We start from the raw sequence: 20,828 nt of genomic DNA on the forward strand, positions 1-20,828 counted from the left end.
TCTCTCTCTCACACATGCCCCCTCTCTCACACACACACATGCATCCCTCTCCCTTCACTCTCTCTCTCACACACACACCCCTCTCTGTGTCATAGACACACACACATCCCTCTCTCACTCTCTCACACACACAATCCCTCTCTCCTTGCCACACAGACACATCTCTCTCTCTTTCTCTACTCACACACACCTCTCTCTCAGAGACACACACACACACCTCTCACAGACACACATCCCTCTCTCTCTATCTCACATACACACATTATCTCTCTCTACCTCTCTCACACAACCCCTCTCTATTTTTCTCTCTCTTACAGCTACACACACACCACTCTCTCTCTCACACAGACACACACACATCTCTTTCTCTCTCGCACACAAACACGCATCCCTCTCTCTCTTTCATACAAACATGCATCCCTCTCCCTCTCACACACACACATATACATCCATCTCTCATTCTCTCTCTCACACACACCCCCTCACTCTCTCTCTCTCACACACACACACCCCTCACTCTCTCTCACACACACACACACCTCTCTCTCTCTCACAGATCTCTCTCACATATCACATCTCTCTCTCACACACCCCCCTCACACACACACCTGCATCCCTCTCCCTTCACTCTCTCTCTCACACACACACCCCTGTCTCTCTGTCACACACACACACCCCTGTCTCTCTCTCAGAGATACACACACATCCCTCTCACACACACACACCTCTCACACACACACATCTCTCTCTCTCATACATACACATCCCTCTCCCTCTCTCCCATGCACACATACATCCATCTCTCATTCTCTCTCTCACACACACCCCTCACTTTCTCTCTCTCTCTCTCTCACACACACACACACACCTCTCTCACACACACCCCTCTCTCTCAGACACGCATCCCCCTTCTATCTCACACACACATCCCTCTCTCACTCTCTCTCACACACAAACCCCTCTCTCTCTCTGACACACACAGACACATCCCTCTTTCTCTACTCACACACACCTCTCTCTCACAGACACACACACACACCTCTCACAGACACACATCCCTCTCTCTCTATCTCACATACACACATCATCTCTCTTCATCTCTCTACCTCTCTCACACAACCCCTCTCTCTTTCTCTCTCTCTCACAACACACACACCACTCTCTCTCTCATAGACACACAACCACCTCTCTCTCTCACACACACATACACATCCCTCTCTCTCTTTCATAAAAACATGCATCCCTCTCCCTCTCACACACACACACATATACATCTATCTCTCATTCTCTCTCACACACACACCCCTCACTCACACACACACACCTCTCTCTCTCACACACAGACCTCTCTCACACATCACATCTCTCTCTCACACACACCCCTCTCACACACACATGCATCCCTCTCCCTTCACTCTCTCTCTCTCACACACACACCCCTCTCTCTGTCACACACACACCCCTGTCTCTCTCTCAGAGACACAAACATCCCTCTCACACACACCTTTCACACACATATCTCTCTCACCACACACTCCTCACACACACAATCTCTCTCACTCACATACACACACACCTCTCTCACTTTCACACACACATCCCTCTCTCACACAAACAAACCTCTCTCTCTATTTCAAACACACCTCTCTCTCACACACACACCCTGCTCTATATCTCTGAGAGACACACACACAGTCTCTCTCACACAGACACATACAGAACTAGCTCACACAGACAAATCTCTCTCACACAGATGCCCCTCTCTCTCTCATACACTCACACATCCCTCTCTTCCACTCTCTTTCCTACACCTCCAATCTCTCTTACACACACACATACCTCTCTTTCTCACACAGACACAACACACTTCTCTCACACAGACATCCCTTTCTCTCACACACACATCCCTCTCTTTTCTCTCTCCCATACACACCTCACTCTCTCACACACACACAACCACCTCTCTCCCTCCAACACACACACATCCCTCTCTCATGCACACACGCATCCCTCTCTCTTTCTTTCCCTCACTCACACACACCCCTCTCTGACACACACAAACACACAAATTTCTCTCTCACAAACACACACACATCTCTCACATATACACCCCTCTCTCTCTCACAGACACACACACATCCCTCTCTCTTTCTCTCTCTCACACAAACCCCCCTCTCTCACACACAAAAAAACATACACCTCTTTCTGTCTCACACACAGACACATGCACCTCTCTCACACACACACCTCTCTCTCTCACATACACCCCTCTCTCTCAGAGACACACACACATCACTCTTTCTCACACACACACACACACACCTCTCACAAAAACACACATCTCTCTCTTTCTCTCACAGACACAACACAACTCTCACACACACATCTCTCTCACACACACTTGCAATACCTCTCTTTTTCTCTCTTTCACACACACTCCTCTCACTCTCTCTCACATGAACAGTCACACCTCTCTCTCACAGACACACACATATCCCTCCCTCTCTCACACACACAAAGAAACAACCCTCTCTCACAAACACACATCCCTTGATCTTTCTCTCTCACACACACATCCCCCCCTCCCTCACACACACACCCCTCTCTCTCACAGACACACAAACATCTCTCTCACACACACACACACATCCCTCTCTCTTTGTCTCTCTCTCACACACATACACACATCCCTTTCTTTCTCTCTATCTCTCAGGAACACACCTCCATCTCTCTCTCTCTCTCTGTCTCTCTCTCTCTCCTCTCTCTTTCTCAAAGATACAGACATACCTCTCTATCTCTCACCCACACATCCCTCCTCTTTCTCTCTCACACACAACCAGCTCTCTCTCACACACACATATCCATCTCTGTTTCTCTCTCTCACTCATATACCTCTCTCTCTCTCACACACACACACCTCTCTATCACAGACACACACAACTCACACACACGCATCTCTCACACACACCTATCTCTCTCAAAGACACACGCATCCCTCTCTCTCATACACAAACACACCCCTCTCTCTCTTTCTCACAGACACAGACATCTCTCACTCTCTCTCTCACACACATCTCTCTCTCTCACTCTCACACATGCCCCCCTCTCTCTCACACACACACTTCTGTCTCTCTCTCCCACACACAAACACACACATCCCTCTCTCTCTCTCTCATACACACAAACCCCATTCTCTCACTGGCACACACACATCCCTCCCTCTATCTCTCTCACACACACAAATCCCTCTCTCTCACAGACACACACACATCTCTCTCTCACACACATCTCTATTTTTCTCTCTCTCATACACACACCACTCTCTCACATCCTTCTCTCTCTCGCTTTCTCACACACACACACCTCTCTCTCACACACACACAAATATCTTGCACTCTCTCTCTCACACACACACCCTCTCTCTCTCACACACACACACATCCCCCTCTCTCTCACTCATACACACACATCTCTATCACACACAAACATCTCTCTTTCTCTCACACAAACACACACACACCCCTTTCTCATGCACACACCTCTCTCTCACACCCACCCTCTCTCACACACACATACCACTCTCCCTCTCTCACACACGTACATACACACCCCTCTCTCACAGACACACAAATATCCCTCTCTCATTCTCTCACACACACCCCTCTCTCTCACAGATACCCACACATCCCTCTCTCACACACACAGCTTTCTCTCTCTCAGAGACACACACCCACCTCTCTCACAAACACACATATGTCTCTCTCACACACACACCCCACACACATCCTTCTCTCTTTCTCTTGCTCCCTCTCTCACACACATCCCTGTCTCTCTCACACACACACTCACCTCTCTCTAACACACACACACCTTTCTCTCACAGACACATCCCCCTCTTTTTCTCTCTCTCTTGCACACACACTCTGCTCTCTCAACAGACACACACACATCCCTCTCTCTTTCTCTCTCCCACATACACACATCCATCTCTCTGATACACACATCCTTCTCTCTCACACACACACATATCCCTCTCTCTCACACACACACACACCTCTCTCTCTCACACAGACACATACACATCCCTCTATATATCTCTCTCACACACAGACAAGACCCTCTCTATCTCTCTCTCTTACACACACACACACCCTCTCTCTCTGTCACAGACACACACACATCCCTATCTAACTCTCTCTCATACACAATCCCTTTCCCTCTGACACACACAGACACATCCCTCTCTCTTTCTATATTCACACACAACTCTCACACACTGCCCCTCTCACACACACATCCCTATCTCACACACACACTCACCTCTCACACACACACCTCTCTCTCACATGGACACACACACCTCACACACACATTTATCTATCTCTCCACACACACTCCTCTCTCTCTCACACACATCTCTCTCACACACACACACCTCTCTCACTTTCACACACATCCCTCTCTCATTCACACACAAACATACCTCTCGCTTTCTCTCTCTCTTTCTCACACACACCTCTCACATACACACACACCCCTATTTCTCACACACACACACCCCTTCTCTCTCTGACAGACACACACACCTCTCTGTCACACACACACATCCCTCTCTCTCACACACACCCTCTCTCTCAGACACACACATATCCCTCTCTCTTTTACTCTCTCTCTCACACACACACCCCTCTCTCTCTCACACACACCTCTCTCACACACACAGACCTCTCTCTCTCACACACACACACACACATCCCTCTCTCTCACACACACACCCCTCTCTCTCTATCTCACACACACACCCCTCTCTCTCTCACACACACACACCTCTCTCACACACACATACATCCCTCTCTCTTTCTCTAGCTCACACACACACACCCCTCTCTATCTCATACACACCCCCATCTCTCACACACACACATCCCTCTCTCTCTCACGCACACATCCTTCTCTCTTTCTCTCTCACACACACCCACTTTCTTTTTCACACACACATACACTTTACTTTCTTTCTTTCACAGACACACACACCTCTTTCATATGCACACATCCCTCTGTCTCTCACACACCCCACTCTCTCTCTCTCTCAGGAACACACACCCATCCCTCTCTCTTTCTCTCTCTCTCACACACAAACACATCCCTCCCTCTCACTCACACACACACACACACACACACACCTCTCACACATGCCCCTCTCTCTCAGGCATGCATCCCTCTCTCTCTCTTTCTCACAAATACACATCCATTGCTCTTTCTCTCTCACACACACAAAACCCACTTTCTCTCTCTTACACACACACACACCCCTCTCTCTGTCACAGACACACATTCCTCTCTCACTCTCTCTCACACACAAACCCCTCTCTCTCTGACACAAACACACCACTCACATACACACACACCCCTCTCTATCTCACACACACATCATCTCTCTTTATCTCTCTACCTCTCTCACACAACCCCTCTCTATCTTTCTCTCTCACAAAAACACACACACCACTCTCTCTCTCACAGAAACACGCACACATTTCTTTCTCTCTCTCTCACACACACACACATCCCCATCTCTCTCTCATACACACACACATAACTCTCCCTCTCCTTCTCTCTCACACACACACATACATCCATCTCTCATACTCTCTCTCACACACACACCCCTCACACTCTCACACACACACCCTCTTCTCTTTCTAACACACACACAAGCATCCCTCTCCTTTAGCTCTCTCTCACACAGACCCACACTTCTCTCTCTCACAGACACACACACACACACCTCTCTCACACACACACATCCCTCTCACACACACACCCCACTCTCTGATACACACACATCCCTCTCTATTTTTCTCTCACACATAACTCTCTCACACACACAAACACACACCTCTCTCTCACACATATCCCTCTCTCTCTCACACACACACCGCTGTCTGTCTCACAGACACACATACACCTCTCTCTCAAACACATACACATCCCTCTCTCTCATACACACACACATCCCTCTCTCTTTCCCTCCCTCTCATACAAACACCTCTCTCTCTCGCAGTCTCTCTCTCACACACACCTCTCTCTCTGACACAAGCACACACACTGCTCTCTCACACACACATCTCTCTCACACACACACCCCTGTCTCTAACACACACGAACACCTCTCTCACACACACACACACATCCCTCTCTCTCACACACACACACTCCTGTCTCTCTCTCACACAGATCCCTCTCTCTCTCTCTCTCTTAAACAAAAAAACCCTCTCTCACACAGAGTAGCACAAATCCCTTTCTCTCCCTCACACACACACATCTCTCTCTCTTTCTCTATCTCACACACACACCCCTCTCTCTCTCATACACACCCCCATCTCTCACACACACACATCCTTCTCTCTCTCTCTCTCACACACACCCACTCTCTTTTTCACACACACATACACTTTACTCTCTTTCACAGACACACACACCTCTTTCACATGCACACATCCCTCTCTCACACACCCCACTCTCTCTCTCTCTCTCTCTCTCAGGAACACACACCTATCCCTCTCTCATTCTCTCTCTCTCACACACAAACACATCCCTCCCTCTCTCTCACACACACACACAGACACCTCTCACAAACACCCCTCTCTCTCAGACATGCATCCCTCTCTCTCTCTTTCTCACACATACACATCCATCATTCTTTCTCTCTCACACAAAACCCTCTTTCTCTCTCTTACACACACACACACACACACACACCCCTCTCTCTGTGTCACAGATGCACACACATTCCTCTCTCACTCTCTCTCTCGCATACACAATCCCTCTCTCTGACACAAACAAATCACACACACACATCCCTCTCTATCTCACACACACACACATTATCTCTCTTTATCTCTCTACCTCTCTCACACAACCCCTCTCTTTCTCTCACAAACACACACACCACTCTCTCTCTCACACAGAAACACGCACACATCTCTTTCTCTCTCACACATACATCCCCTTCTCTCTCATACACACACACCCCTCACCCCCTCCCCCTCACAAACACACACATACATCCATCTCTCATACTTTCTCACACACACACCCCACTCTCTCTCACACACCCCCTCTTCTCTCTCTAACACACACACAAGCATCCCTCTCCTTTCACTCTCTCTCTCACACACACACACCCCTCTCTGTCACAGACACACCCATCTCTGTCTCAGAGACACACACATCCCTCTCCCTCTCACACACACACCTCTCTCTCACACACACACATCTATCTCACACACAAACACACACACCTCTCTCACTTTCACACACGCATTCCCCTACTTCACACAGAAAACATACCTCTCTCTTTCTCACACACCTTTCTTACCCACAACACACCACCCTCTCTCTCAGAGACACACATATATCCCTCTTGCACACACACAGTATCTCACACACACACCTCTCTCTCACACAGACACACACACCTCTCTCACACACACATCTCTCTCTCCACACACACTCCTCTTCTCTCACACACACACATCTCTCTCACACACACACACCTCTCTCATACACACACATCTCTCTCACACACCCCAACCTCTCACACACACATCCGTCTCTATCTCTCAAATACACACAATTCTCTCTCACACACATATCCCTCTCTCTCTCTTTCATACAAACCCCTCGGTCTCTCTCACAGAGAGACACACATTGCTCTCTCGCGCATGCACACACATCCCTCTCTCTTTCTCTCTCTCTCTCTCACACATGCACACCAGTCTCTCACAGATACACACAACTCTGTCTCACACACATCTCTCTCTCACACCCCCCTCTCTCACACACACACTCACACATCCCTCTCTCTTTCTCTCTCTCTCACAAACACCCCTTTTCACTCTCACACACATACTCACCCCTCTCTCACACAGACACACACATATCCCTCTCTCTCTCTCTCTCACACACACACAGACACATCCCTCTCTCTCACAGACACACACACACACTTCTCTCTCTATTTCAAACACACACATCCCTCTCTCACACACATACACATCCCTCTCTCTTTCTCTGTCTCTCACACACACACCCCTCTCTCTCACACTCTCACACACACACCCATCTCACTCTCTCACAGACACAAACACACCTCTCTCACACACACATCCCTGTCTTTCTCTCATCCATCCCTCTCTCGTTCACACACACACACACACACACACCTCTCACGGACACCCACACACCTCTGTCACACACACATATACACTTTTCTCTGTCTCTTTCACAGACACACACACCTCTTTCCAATGCACACATCCCTCTCTCACACACCCCACTCTCTCTCTCAGAAACACACCACTCTCTCTTTCTCTCTCTCTCTCTCTCTCACACACACCAACACATCCCTCCCTCTCTCTCACACATACACACACCTCTCTTACACACACACCTGTCACTCAGACATGCATCCCTCTCTCTCTATCTCACACACAGGTCCCTCTCTTTCTCTCTTTCACACACAAAACCCTCTCTCTCTCTTACACACACACACCCCTTTTTCTCTGTCACAGACACACACACATCCCTATCTCACTCTCTCACACACAAACAATCCCTTTCTCTCTGACACACACAGACACATCCCTCTCTCTATGCTCACACACAACTCTCTCTCTCACACACAGCCCCTCTTACACACACATCCCTCTCTCTGTATCTCACACACACACTCACCTCTCTCTCACACACACACCTCTCTCTGACACAAGAACACACACCTCTCTCTCTCTCACACACATCTCTCTCACACACACCCCTGTCTCTAACACACATGAACACCTCTCTCTCCCACAGACACACACACATCCTTCTCTCACACACACACTCCTGTCTCTCTCTCACACACATCCCCCTCTCTCTCTTAAACAAAAAACCCTCTCTCACACAGAGTAGCACAAATCCCTTTCTCTCTCTCTCTCTCTCTCTCTCTCACACACACACACACACAGAGACACATCCCTCTCACACACACACATCCCTCTCTTTCTCTATCTCACACACACACCCCTCTCTCTCTCATACACCCCCATCTCTCACACACACACTTCCCTCTCTCTTTCACTCTCTCTCACACCACCCTCTCACACACACATCACTCTCACTCTCCCTCTCTCATGCACACATCCTTCTCTCTTTCTCTCTCTCACACACACCCACTCTCTTTCTCACACACACACACACACTTTACTCTCTATTTCACAGACACACACACCTCTTTCACATGCACACATCCCTCTCTCTCTCACACATCCCACTCTCTCTCTCTCTCTCAGGAACACACACCCATCCCTCTCTCTTTCTCTCTCTCTCACACACAAACACATCCCTCCCTCTCTCTCACTCACACACACCCACCTCTCACACACACCCCTCTCTCTCTCAGACATGCATCCCTCTCTCTCTCTTTCTCACACATACACACCCATCACTCTCTCTCACACACACACACACACAAAACCCCCTCTCTCTCTTACACACACACACCCTTCTCTGTCACAGACATGCACACATTCCTCTCTCACTCTCTCTCTCTCACATACACAATCCCTCTCGCTGACACAAAAACACTGCACACACACACACATCCCTCTCTATCTCACACACGCACATCATCTCTCTTTATCTCTCTACCTCTCTCACACAACCCCTCTCTATCTTTCTCTCACAAAAACACACACACCACTCTCTCTCACAGAAACATGCACACATCTCTTTCTCTCTCACACACACATCCCCCTCTCTCTCTCACACACACACATCCCTCTCCCTCTCACACACACATACATCCATCTCTCATACTCTCTCACACACACCCTCTTCTCTCTCTAAAACACACACAAGCATCCCTCTCCTTTTGCTCTCTCTCACACAGACACACACTTCTCTCTCTCACAGACACACACACACACACCTCTCTCTCTCACACACACACCCCTCTCTCTGTCACAGACACACCCATCTCTGTCTCAGAGACACACACATCCCTCTCCCTCTCACACACACACCTCTCTCTCACACACATGCCTCTCTCTCACACACGCACACACCTCACACACACATCTCTCTCCACACACACGCCTCTCTCTCTCTCACACACACATATCTATCTCACACACAAACACACACACCTCTCACTTTCATACACACATCCCCTTCCTTCACACAGAAAACATACCTCTCTCTCTCTGTCTCACACACCTCTCTCACACACAACACACCCCTCTCTCTCAGAGACACACACATATCCCTCTCGCACACACACATGTCTCTCACAGACACACACCTCTCTCTCACAGACACACACACCTCTTACACACACATCTCTTTCTCCACACACACTCCTCTTCTCTCACACACATCCCTCTCACACACACAGTCACATCCATCTCTCACACACACTCACACATCCCTTTCTTGTTCTCTCTCTCTCACGCACACACTCCTCTCTGTCTCACACACACACCTCTCTCTCACACACACACAAAACTCTCACACAAATATATCTCTCTCACACACACACTCACACATCCCTTTCTCTTTCTCTCTCACACACACCTCTCTGTCTCACACACACAACTCTCTCACACACACACAACTATCTCACACACACATATCTCTCTCACACCCACCTCTCTCACACACACACTCACACATCCCTTTCTCTCTTTCTCACACACACACACCCCTCTCTGTCTCTCACACACACATCCCTCTCTATTTTTCTCTCTCTCTCATACACACCTGTCATTCTCTCTCACACACACCCCCTCTCTCTCTCACACATCCCTCTCTCTCTCGGTCTCTCTCACACGCACCCCTCTCTCTCTCACAGACACACACACCACTCTCTCTGTCAAACACACACACATCCATCTCTCTCACATACACACATCCCTCTCACACATACACACATCCCTTTCTCTTTCTCTCGTACACACCTCTATCTCTTGCACTCACTCTCTCACACACAATCATAACTCTCTCTCACAGACACAAACACACCTCTCTCATACACACATCTCTCTCGTACACACCCCACTCTCTCTCTCACACACACATCCCTCTCCCTCTCACACACACATACATCCATCTCTCATACTCTCTCACACACATCCTCTTCTCTCTCTAAAACACACACAAGCATCCCTCTCCTTTTGCTCTCTCTCACACAGACACACAAACATCCCTCTCTCAAACACAAACACACCACTCTCTCTCTCACACACACACCTCTCTCTCACTTACAACCCCCAATCTCTCTCTCACATGCACATCCCTCTCTCTCTCTCTCTCTCACACACACACACACATCCTTCTCTCTTTCTCTCTCCCACACACACCCCTCTCTCTCTCACACACACACCCCTCTCTCTCACACACAGACATCCCTCTCTCTCTCACACACACAACTCTCTCTCTTGATTACACCTCCAATCTCTCTCACATACAGACATCCCTCTCTCTCTCACACACACAAACATCCCTCTCTCACACCCACCCTCATACACACACATACCCCACGCTCTCTCTCTCACACACACACCCCTCTCTCTCTCACAGACACACACATCTCTCTCACAAAAACACATCACTCTCTCACACACACGCACTCCTCTCTCTCTCTCACACACACACCCCTCACTCTCTCATCCCCCAACTCTCTCTCACACACACAAATCCATCTCTCTCCCTCAGAGACACACACATCCCTGTCTTTCTTTCTCTCTCTCGCACACATACCTCTCTCTCTCACACACACACATTCCTCTTTCTCACAGACACACACACACACCTCTCTCTCCCTCACACACCCCCCAATCTCTCTCCCTCACACACCCCCTCTCTCTCTCACACACACATCCCTCTCTCTCACTCAAACACACACACCTCTCTCTCACACTCACACACATACCTCTCCTTCTCTCTCACACACACACAACCCTCTCTCTCTCACAGATACAGACATCCCTCTATATCTCTCTTTCTAACCCATCCCTCTCTCTCTGTCACACACAAACCCCCCTCACAAATATCCATCTGTTTCACTCTATCTCACACACACATCCCTCTCACACACACACCCCTCTCTCTCTATCATAGATACACACAATTCTCTCACACGCACACATCTCTCTCACACATACATCCCTCTCTCTCTCACACAGACACAAACACATCCCTATATCTTCCTCTCTCTCCCTCACACACACATCCCTCTCTGAAAATTACTCTTCAATGTTGATCCAAGTTCCCACAACCGAAGGTTTGGGGAAGTATTGCACTTTGTATTTTCTAGCACTCCTCATACACGGAAAAGGTTTTGAAAACATTTTGCTTGTTTTGTCTTATGCACTCTCCCAAATTCATCCACACATTCATTCCAAACCAATGTCAGGTTATCCCCAAAAAGGGGAAAAACTCCCAAAAAATGCACTAAAGTTCTGTAAAGAAAAAACATATAATAAATTGCCTTATACAAATTTCAGAACATCTAAGTGCTTGCCAAGAGAGGTGCTTATTACTTATCCTCGTTCTCATTCTCCTGGCCAGAGCCATCTGACATGTCACCTTCCCACTGGTGAGCTCCAATACGATTCAGTGAAGCCAACACCTGCAACATGATAGAGGCTGGAACTGTAATGGTATTTCTAGTCTCTTCCAGCATGAGTTTGTTTCGAGTTATAACTTCATCAGCAAGCTTTCGGTTAGAAATCCTTAACTCTTCTGGTGGTGACCAGATCTTTATGTCATAATCTATGCCGCATGAGGCTAGACCATTGTCCTGGAGTTGCGACGGCCTTTATAAACCACCATTACCAGTGGCCTTCTAATGTTCTTTCTTTTCCCCACCTGAAGAACTGCTGAATGCGGGCAACTGCAGAGCGTCTATCACCAGGTCCTGCTGGATACCTTGCACCTGGGATCATCATCACTATCATCTGTGTCCTGAAGAGCAGCATCCCTGGCTGATGTTTCCTCATGAGCTGACGGCTCGATGGCTTCTGTTTGGGCCTGAGGCTCAGGATTGGTGAATTTGGATTGGAAGTACTCTCAGTGCTAGTCCGATCTGAAGTTTCTGGTTCCTTGCCTTTTTGGACAAAGAGGATTCTTCTGGAACCTCACAAAAGCTACCAAGATTGAAGTTATTCCTTTCTCCCGAGTTGGAACCCAGTGGCTCAGTTGCAAATACATCTGATTGTGCTGTATCTGTACTGTTCCAATCTAGGTTTTCTGCAGATGTGTGCCTGTTAGGTCTGGAATAGTGTGGGGCTCTGGTCTTTTGTACCCCGAGAAAGGAGAGAGAAAAAGGAGATGGAGACCGACCTCAACAGAGACAGGTTGCTGTACTGGAAGCACAGAGGTTGACAAGAGTCTGTTCCTGTGAAGAGACTGTGCTGGGTGCATTTGGGACTCAGGTTTCATCCCGTTAGGAGGGAATTGGGGAGAGGTGTAGAAGGCAGCTGGCAGAAGAGTAGGGGGCTCTTTGAAGTCTCTGGGAATTTCCCTCTCATCTGTTTCATAGCTGCCCTGTGTAGTTTATCTGTTTTTCCATTTGCAATGCAAGGAGTTGAGAAGGTCTGCTTAGGCACCAAGGCTCTCCACAAAAGGGAGGATGTGGGGGGGGGGGCAGGGATAATGGAAGGAGGGAAAAGGTACATCAAGTCCTTTAGTGCCTTCTTGACATTTTGTCACACGCTCTGATGATTCTTCAAAACCTGTTTCATTATCTCCTTCTGGTGGTGGTACAGAGCTCTGTGGGACCAGTGATTCTTTTGACCCGCGGATTTGCAATGGCTCCCATTTCCTCTAGAACTTGAGGCTGTACTGCTCCATTCATCTGTAAAGTTCAGTCTTACTGTGCTTGTGGTTGTTTCTTCTGTGCTGTAGGGCAAACTTAAAGCTGCTTCACCTGTCCCTGGATTGGGGCTCAGTTTTTCATTATTGTTATCCTGTTGCTTGTCAAGGGACATGGATCCGAGCTGTTAACCACAGAAGGAGAATCTGACCCTCTCTAGGCTGCCTCCATGCTCCTGTGGGGCTCTGTGGTAGGGGGCCAGCACCAGCAGACTCTACAGGGTGCTGTCACTCTGAGCAGGAGTCAGCAACCCATGACTTCGGGGGACCAGACTGATGATGTGTATGGTGCCCAGATGCCTCAGCAGCCAGTCTCTGTTCGCTGTCTGGAGATGATAACAAAGAAGTAGAATGAGGGCTTTCTGTGGAAGATAAGGTCAAATGGGCTGGAGCTGATACTGTAGAAGTCATAGAAGGTTAAGGTAATTGATGAGAAGGAGTATTTACATCCATTGCAGTTTCACCCACTTCCAAATCCGGACTTGATGGGCCAGTAGGAACAGTTGAAACATCTGACTGACTCCTTCCACGTCTGGGTCAAGATCTTCCTCGTCCTCTATTACTCTGTGCAACTTCATTTGCTTCTCAAGCCATCTTGATAACATATCAGACATTCTCTGCATCAGTGACACCACTGGGACTTTGTTCTCCATCTCATTCTCATTCACTCTCAGGCCTTGCTCTGGGTCCAGTATCTGACCAATCACCAAGAAGCCTCAAACGCTTAACTGGTGGCTGTCGGAACTCTTCTCTCTTCTGCAGAAGGAGTCTTACATTCTCGTGCTGTGTCATCTTTTGGGTCAAAAAGGTATAGGTAATCTGAAGAGTAACTAACGAGAATCTCTTGGCCATCTTCACTGTAACACAGAGGTGTCACTCTGCAGGATTTATTATTAAGATGGGAAGGAATAAAACAGGCAACCATTCCAGTGACTCCTCGCACTGCATAATTCGCTGTAACTCTTGTGCCCAGCATTCGGCGATCATGTCTTCATACTGAGTTATCAGAACAACCTAGAGCAAGGTAATACGGTATTGGTGAATGAAGAGCTATGGATGTGGCAGCACGGCGACAGTCAATATCAGAACAACCTAGAGCAAGATAATATGGTATTGGTGAATGAAGAGCTATGGATGTGGCAGCACGGCGACAGTCAATCAAAATGTCATCTTTGCAATCTTCTTTTGTGCAGCTAGTTTTGATGTGTGCATCAAACCACCCAACTGTTCCGTCTTCATCACAAGGTAGAAAAGTGTAAGGGTCATTTGGTACAGTCATAATCTCATAAGTAGTTCCAGAATGGCGCGTGAATTGGCACTATTACTTTCCACATCTTGCTCAACATTGGTATAAAATACTACTCCATCTCCAGAGCAGGATACAATCTGCTTATCATCCGTACATGGTGAGAACTTTGCACTAAATATATTTGCTTGATGCCCTGAACCAATTGTCAAAACCTTTCTGCTATAAGGATTACTAATTACTAACTTGGTGTCATTTGAGCCAGATAAAATACATTCTCCAGTGCCATTCCAACAGATTGTATTAACACAGCCATCAGGCACATTTAGAGTTGCTTCAGGTTTTGATCTCTGGATAAATTCTCTTCTTCTGGTACCATCCGCGGACCAGGGCTTGTGGGCGCAGCGAGTTAGATGGCGGCCTCGGCGCCTCAGCCCCCAAAGACCGGCCCCGCCTGGGCTGGAACTCACTTCATACTCTTCTCCTCAGACTACTCCTATAGAACACCCAGAGATCAGCCTCGAAGCACAGTTGTGTTTGTGTACATATGTGTGTGGGTGTGTGTTTATGTGCATGTGTGCAAGTGTGTGTGTGTGAGCAATTTGTAGCCTGGCATACGCATCCACAAAGAAGCTACAGGATGCTTTGGAGGGAGGGCTTTAATGTGCGCATCGTAGCCTATCCTATATCTTGCTTTGCAGTTTGCTTTCTACGCTCATTGCAATGCCCTTGAAATTTGGGTTAACACAGCCTCATCCATTCCTTTTCGCTGCTGCATTGTAATTTGCTGGAGGAATAGTCTGTGTGGCATTTGCCCATTCCCTTACTGTTGGAAACATAGATATTTCCTGTTGTTTCCTACCATTAACACCCCAGGGCGTGAGTCCTTACAGACACCATGCACCAGTGTTTCCTCAGGAGAGAGACCTGGGAGTGCATCTGCTGTCCATAGAGGGAATGGACATTTACAGTTTGAATTCTTTCTGTGCAAAGCAAGGCCCTGTCATCATCATGGACTCTGACGACAGAGTTGTCCACATGGTGCCCATCCACATGGGGTACGCCCTCCCCTGGCTGGCCAGGACCTGACTGACTACCTCATGAATCTTCACAGAATGTGGCTACAGCTTCACCACCAAGGCCCAGTGGGAAATCGTGCCCGACCTCAAGGAGAAACTGTGCTACGTCGCCCTGGACACGGAGTGGGAGATGGCTGCAGCCACGTCCTCCTCCTGCCCCCGTGAGAAGAGCGAGCTGCCCGTTGGCCAGCCACGTGATCCCCATCAATGCCCAAGGATTCTGCTTTCCCAGGGCGCTCTTCCAGCCCTCTTTCCTGGGCATGGAGTCCCGCGGCAACCACAAGACCACCTTCAAGTCCATCACAAAATGTGATATCGATATCCCCCAAGGACCTGTACAGCAACGCTGTGTTGTCTGGTGGCCCCACCAAGGACGCAGGCATCGCCAACAGGATGCAGATGGAGATCACTGCCCCGGCACCCAGCACCATGAAGGTCAAGGTGTGTGGGTGGCCTGTCACCAGAGCATGGCGCAGTGGGTGGGGGCATTGCCATGAAGGCAGCATTGACTAGAGCCGCTCCCTCCCTGTCCTCGCAGATCATCGAACCCCCTGAGCGGAAAGTACTCCGTGTGGATGGGCGGTTCCGTCCTGGCCTCCTTGTCCACCTTCCAGCAGATGTGGATCACTGAGCGGGAGTATGATGAGCAGGGCCCCTCCATCGTCCAACACAAATGCTTCTAAAAAGACTGTGAGCAGGTGGGTAGCATTTGCAGCATGGGCTGATCCAGAAGGATACATTTTCCCTGGCAAAAGTGAAGCTGGAATAAGCCTTTGAAAAGAAAGGTGTCCTTGAAGCTTGTATCTGATATCAACACTGGATTGTAGAACTTGTTGCTGATTTTTTTTTTACTTTGTATTCAAGTTCACTCACTGTTCCCTTGGTGTATGTTCAATGCCCTGTACACACGTTTGATGTAAACCTTAGGCTGTGTGGCTCGGTCACTACGTGGCTGAGGTGAGAAGTCCAGGTGCGCCTTGGTGTGTCTGCCTGACCACAGTCTGCAGATCTGTGCAGGGTATTAATGCGGCAGAGCTGACAGTCCAGGATTCCTCAGAGGCTGGCAAGAGTTGCTGAACCAGCTATTCTTTCTGTCTCGCTGGTCTTGACAGAGGAGAGGGGCGGGTGTCCCAGCCTTGGGACCCAGTGTCCTTTCCTACTCACTTTTCCTGCCAGGTTGCACCTGCCTTGAGTTGGAAACGGCTTTCAGGTACACCTGTAAATGCATTCATCCTCTTAAGTTATGTAAGGTTTCTGTACACCAATCTCAATTCTTTGAGACGTGACCACAAAGTTTGGTTTGCTACTGTTAAGTAAGAACATGAGGCCCCAGCAGCCCTCCTGTCAGGAGAAATGCGTGCTGCAGGCAAACAATCCAACAAACACAGCAAAAAAGCAAGGCCCTGGGCCCTGGGCCCTGACCCTGAGCCCTGAGCCCAGGCCACCTTGTTTCAGTCCTGCTGCAGACACTGACAAGCTCCAGGTCTCTGGGCAAGTTGCTGACCCCCTCTGTACCTTTTTCCTCATCCAGAGACACCAATAACAGTACACAGTTCAGACACAGGGTTCAATTTACAAACGGTAGCCTCTTCCATACCTTGTTTTGCAGTTTGCTTTCTACAGGCCTCGGGAGTCAGTTCATATGCGATGGATAATATTTGCAGTGTTCAGAAGAAGGACAAGAGCTTAAGGAAGCAAACGGCTTGCTATCCACAGGTCCCGCCACCTAACCCTGCCAAGTGGCTGTCCCAATTTACATGCCCACCAGCACTGTGCCAGACACCAGTTTCCTCATAACCTTGTGCTGCTACACTGTTTGTTTATTTTTCTTCATTTGAAAGGCAGAGTGACAGAGAGGGAGGGGGGAGGGAGGGAGGGATGAAGGGAGAGAGGGAAGGAGAAAGAGCTATCTGCTTTTTTATTTTAAAGTTTATATTTAACGAATACAATTTTCATAGCTACGACTTTAGGAATATAGTGGTTCCTCCCCATACCTACCCTCCCACCCCCATTCCCGTCCTACCACCTACTCCCTCGCCCATTCCATTCTTCATTAAGATTCATCTTTAGTTATCCTTATGTATATAAAGTTAATTATCTTTATGTGTTTAAAGTTAATTGAAGGCCGGCGCCGCAGCTCAATAGGCTAATCCTCCGCCTTGCGGCGCCGGCACACCGGGTTCTAGTCCCGGTCGGGGTGCTGGATTCTTTCCCGGTTGCCCCTCTTCCAGGCCAGCTCTCTGCTGTGGCCCGGGAAGGCAGTGGAGGATGGCCCAAGTGCTTGGGCCCTGTACCCCATGGGAGACCAGGAGAAGCACCTGGCTCCTGCCTTCGGATCAGGGCAGTGCGCCGGCCGCAGTGCGCCAGCCGTGGCGGCCATTGGAGGGTGAACAACAGCAAAAGGAAGACCTTCTCTCTCTCTCTCTCTCTCTCTCTCTCTCTCTCTCTCACTATCCACTCTGCCTGTCAAAAAAAAAAGTTAATTGAAGATGAATCTTAAGAATGGGGTGGGAGAGGGAGTAGGAGATGGGATGGTTTGCGGGTGGGAGGGTGGTTATGGGGGGAGGAACTGCTGTAATCCAAAAGTTGTACTTTCAAAATTTATAGTTACTAAATACAAGTTTTCTATAAAAATCTTTATGTACAAAAGAGCAACTCTATACTAAGTAAAGATTTCAACAGTTTGCACACACACACACACACACACACTCACACACTCACACACTCACACAATGTAGAAAATACTGCTTGAGAACAAGTTTTGCAGTTAATTCTCATGGTACAACTCATTAAGGACAGAGGTCCTACATGGGGAGTAAGTGCACAGTGACTCTTGTTGTTAATTTAACAATAACACTCTGATTTAATTGTTAGCAATCACCCAAGGCTCTTGCAATGAGCTGCCAAGGCTATGGAAGCCTTTTGTGACCACAGACTCCATCAGTATTTGGATAAGGCCATAATTGAAGTGGAAGTTCTCTCCTCCCTTCAGAGCAAAGTACATCCTTCTTTGGTGGCCGCTTCTTTCTGTGCGGGTCAGCCGCACCAGTCGAACGGAACCCGAGGGAGGGAGAGGGACCTAAAAGAGAGGCAAGCGATCGCAGAGAATGGAGCCAAGACAACAAGGCTGATCAAGGCTCATTTATTCCAATGTCTCGGTGGTATTTATACATAACCAGCACAAAGAAGCACAAAGAAGCACAAAAGATAACAACATACGTAAGCAACTTATCGGGGCCTCCGGTGGCACAGATAATTTTAACAGAGCGTTCTTGATTATCATCCTCCTTCAGGATGGGAGTATGTGACTTTCTTATCCCAAGAAATCCACAAGCCAAGACTGGCCTTGATTTGTCCAAAGGCTGCCTACACTTTCCACTAACTAAAGTCTCACCCACGGAGGTCCTTCATGTAGAACGTTTTTTGCCACAGTGTCTTTCCTTACCTTGCCTGAAATGCTCCCCTGGGATTTCCACCCAGACCAGAATGCCTTAAGGGCCGATTCTGAGGTCAGAGTGTTACTTAAAGCGATTGTCATTCTATGAGTCTGCTGTGTGAACTGCTTCCCATGTTGGACATTCCCTCCTTTTTAATTCTGTCTATTATTATTACCAGGCACGTGATGCTATTTATATGGTCTCTTTGACACTTCATCCTATCCATATGACAAGGAGCTGTCTTCTAACCCCTGGTTCACTTCCAAATGCCTGCAACAGCCCAGGCGGGGCTACACTGAAGCCCAGGATCAGGAACTCCACCCTGGACACTAGCCATCAAACAAGAGCGCCTGGTGCAGTCGAGTTCCTCTCTCTCTTTCTCCATCTCTGTAACTCTCTGCCATTCAAATACATAGATAAATCGTTTTTGTAGAGAGCAAAATTAAAAGATAAGCTTTTTTTTTGGGGGGGGGGGGACCCTTTTGAAATCCACACAGTTTTCCATATCACACACTTTCCAGGAAGTTCTGGAAGACACCCCTTATATTGGCATGAATCTCCCAGGTTTTGTTTGCATCAAAGCAGATGTGTGTTTTCATGCCAGTGGCATGAACACTGTGGAAGGCTCTGCCGTGAGCCACTTCTGCAAGTGGCTCGAGGTTTTGGCTTGCATCTGCAGATCGCTGATGGTGAGCACAGGAATTCCCTCTCCTCTGAGTTCGCTGGGGCGTGGTGCAGACCTGGATCCGCAGTTCCAGTCCGGCCAGCAGGCAGAGCTGTAGTGGCCACCAGCACTCGTTGACTTGTAGCACGGGGTGCCTTTCCCGCCTCCACGGCCTAGGGAGTTCGCCAAGCCGAAGGTACTTCCTAGGCCGGCCTGCACAGAACCCCGTGCTCGCCCCTGCTGACAGGGAAGCGCGCTCTGCTCTTCGGCCCGGGTGGTCAGCCGCGCATCGACCGCTCCCTCTCGCGGGCCGCAGCATGCCTCCTACGGGTCACAGCCACGGCGCTCAGCCTGGGCAGCCCCTTCCGCACTGCAGAGCCCCAGGCCCGAGCTCGGGCAGCTGGCGGGCGGGGCCGCCGGCTCGGAATCTGGAATTCGGCCCCTCCCACGGCGGGCCCCCAGGTCACGGCGCTCGCTCGCTGCGC

General features: G+C 48.9%; 2 pseudogenes; one reads left to right on the top strand and one right to left on the bottom strand.

The window, feature by feature from the left end:
- Positions 1-12,580: 12,580 nt before the first annotated feature.
- Positions 12,581-15,211, bottom strand: LOC149119777 (DDB1- and CUL4-associated factor 6-like; annotated as a pseudogene).
- Positions 15,212-16,120: 909 nt separating this feature from the next.
- LOC149119778 (actin, cytoplasmic 1 pseudogene) lies at positions 16,121-16,925 on the top strand (annotated as a pseudogene).
- Positions 16,926-20,828: the final 3,903 nt, after the last annotated feature.

This window comes from Oryctolagus cuniculus, chromosome X (assembly GCF_051225735.1).
Source record: "Oryctolagus cuniculus isolate XC-2025 breed Fujian yellow rabbit chromosome X, ASM5122573v1, whole genome shotgun sequence".
Classification (NCBI taxonomy): domain Eukaryota; kingdom Metazoa; phylum Chordata; class Mammalia; order Lagomorpha; family Leporidae; genus Oryctolagus; species Oryctolagus cuniculus.